Here is a 3499-nt window from a genome sequence, read left to right on the forward strand (position 1 = left end):
CGTAAACGGTAAACGTACGACCTAATTAAACGTTAAACCGGTACGTCGTAAACGTAAAAAAGTTAAAAGTAAGTATACTATAGTAGTAAATAAATATATATATATATATATATATATATATATATATATGTAGAAAATATATATAAAAGATATTATTTTTTTTATAGAATAAACATCAAACTTTTATCAATAAAATTTTATCAAGTAAATTTATTTGTAATTATATAATTAAAAAGCATGATTAATATTTAATAATATTATTATTATTATTATTTATTTTCTCTTGAAAATTTGCGAAGAATCTTCATATTCTTTTTCTGAAAACTGTTCCAATTCTGTTCTTTTTCTTTTTTCTTTTTTTATTATGAATTTTTGATTGAATAAAAGATCAAATGTATTAACGTAATTTCAGCATGATCTTTGCAACTCTTCGTAATTCTATGTAAGTCATTATATGAGCGATAACTGTCTTGTTTGTTTATGTACCTGCGTCGGTAAACCGGCGACTCTTGAGTATGCCAGCGACTGAGGAATGACGGTGAGGCCCACGGTAATCCCGGCCACTAGATCTCCGAGTGCATCTTGAGTGTTGTACCTTGGCAGCCAGTTCAAGATCGGCAGTCTCTTGTAAAGGGTCTTCTTCGTACATATGGCCCTGGCACGCCGCCTCGTGTGCTGCAATAGTGATTTCAGAAGACTTTCCTTCTGCTTGGCCTCGTCATCCCCTGGCTCTTCGATCACTGTTCGCACATACAATTTTATGATAAGAATATGATAGCAAAATTTGTTCTTAATTTTCCTCTAAAATAAAAATAAACTATCTATGTATAAAATACTACTATCTACGTAATAAACTAATACTACGTATAAAACGTATACGTTTTTTATTCTAATATTCAATAAATTTATTTTATATAATATATTAGAATACGTCAAGTGTCAAATATTAAGCTAGTAGTAATTATATCCTGTTTATGTATAAGCTTAAATGTCAATAAAAATATAGAGAATATAAGTTCAGCCCTTTATTTATTTATGTATTCTTTAAATACACACATATGGAAGTTTATTTTATAATACTTATTATACTTAAAAGATCTTATTATTAACTCATGCAATCGTAATTTTTCATCTGTCAATTTATAGTCTATTGATTTGCATTTATAGTCTATTTAATTTATTCACGTTTCCGGTGCTATTATTTTCATTCTTAGTTCTATAAAATCTTATTATGTTATAAGAAGATGCTTCTGCCTTAAGTAATGTTTGCGGTGATTAAATGCAAAAATGTTTCCAATCCTTTTTCAATTATCATTTCAGTTATATAATTTTTTTATCCACTTGTAAAGCAAAGAAAAATGATCTGAAAAAATCAGCTGGCTAAACTTCATAATGGCCATGTACTTTTAACACGGCGGATTCACGTATGTCGTATCATTCGCGGTTCGCCACGTTAGCCCATAAATAATTTCGTGCAGTACGCAAAAACGCAACGTGACATGCACGGTAACAAGGACGGAGCTCTTGTATCTACTCTCATACAGACAGCGCGACACTTGAATTTATTATCTCGGCGAAAAGAAGAAGGGAAAAAAAATATATATCGTATATACATATACTATCGTATACACGCGCTGAGATGTATTTCTAAAAGCATTACGCGCTGTTCAGAAGACCGATCTTTCATTCGCCCGCCAAGGAAGGCGAACCAGTTTCGCGAAATAAAATCATTGACGACGTGCATGAAGGTACATTACCATAATCTTGTATTCGTTAATGTCATCAGATGCAATACAGTTTTTGATAGTAACTCCCTAAAAAAAAACGATCAAAAAATTTTTTAATTATTTATTTTATTACTAGAGAGATTTCACATTGTTATTATTTTTGTGCGCAATGCACAGGACGATTGATGCATGCGGGACGCGTGTAATATTGAGGCTTGATGTATTCTAATATATTAAATAAATTGTTGAATATTAAAATAAAAACATTTTTATAAAATTTTTTATCGAAATGGAGTTTATTATTATCACATGAAAAACAGCAATTATTGAATTTTATCACAGATTTTTTTTATCAACGATTGATACAAATATAATGCAGCTGAGACAAAAGTTTTTATCTTTGTAGTGCTGAATAAATTGGAGCCGCGGCTTACGGTTAACCCGAAATTTGTATCATAATGCAAAGCTCGATATCAATAAATTTATATGAAAATGTAAACAGATCAGAAAATATTTACCGCCGCCTCTATTATACATTGTTATGTAAAACTAAATTAAAAATTCTTCAAACATTTTATATTTGCTACTTTAATATATTTAACTTAATATATTTAACTTAAATATATTTACAAGTACATCTTCTTACTTTATATTTCAAGATGATGTAAATGACAATATGACAGAGCCAATTCAACTTATCTCTGTGAAATTAAGTTTAGATAATGAGTTTATCATTATCATCCTCGTGATCTACATAAAGTATAAGCGAGATCTCAACTGATTTCAAATGAGTCGCTATCACATGCTTGTCCGAAGTTTTACGATAGATACTCACTTTTGTGATATCCTCGCCGCATAGAGAAGTGAATTATGCTTTAAATACGATTGTAAATATAATACGTTTATTCGTGGGTAATTTGATAAATCAGTGACTTTTTAAAAGAAGATTTTTTTCATATTAAAAAATAAATCAAATTTTAATTTAAAAATAAAAGTTATTGATTTATCAAACTGTCCTAGTATTAATATCTCCTAATAATTCTCTTTCTAAGTACTCATTCTGTGCAGCTAAACGAAAAATACGATTTTATATATTTTCATTTAGAACTTACAGATGAAATCTGAAGAGCCCTGCATGTCACGATGATTTCCGTGCGAATTGTGAAGAGATCGAAACGAATGAATGAGATCCACATTGTTGGTGGATTCGCTTAAGCCATGATTCACGTAACCCTGCCTGCTGTCCGAACTGCTACCGTCTTTCATTCTGAAAAATACCAATTAATGCGAGGTTCAGTCAATAACAATAAAGACCAACATTTTTTGTTTGCAAACGTTATTTAGTTTATGAAATAATGTACGTGTTTGTAAAAAGATAAAAAAAGATATAAATAAAGAAACAGAAAAAATAAAATATTTATTCATAAAAGAAGAAATCTTTCATGTTTTGAAAGAATTAACAATATCACGGGCTTTCGATGGCGATTAGATTAATCGTAACATGTGACAATCGCGATCTCCATACTTTGATCGTTAGTTAAGACGATTGGTGATGATATTTACGAGTGAAGACACTACAAGTCTATTAAACTTGACCGTGAACCAAGTATTAATTGCAGTCAAGGCGATATTGTCACGAGGATGTCTTTAACTTACTCTACCTCGTCCATTATAGGAAAATACATTATGAAAATATTACTATCTATCTATCTATATATATATATATATATATATATATATATATATATATATATCATAAATAAGATGATTAG

The 3499-nt window shown here is 29.6% G+C and overlaps 1 pseudogene; it reads right to left on the reverse strand.

Moving 5' to 3' along the window:
• Positions 1-2993, reverse strand: part of LOC105618374 — a 7379-nt pseudogene extending 4386 nt beyond the window's left edge.
• Between the last annotated feature and the right edge of the window lie 506 nt (positions 2994-3499).

The sequence above is a fragment of the Atta cephalotes genome, assembly GCF_000143395.1.
Source record: "Atta cephalotes unplaced genomic scaffold scaffold00016, whole genome shotgun sequence".
NCBI classification, from domain to species: Eukaryota; Metazoa; Arthropoda; class Insecta; order Hymenoptera; family Formicidae; genus Atta; species Atta cephalotes.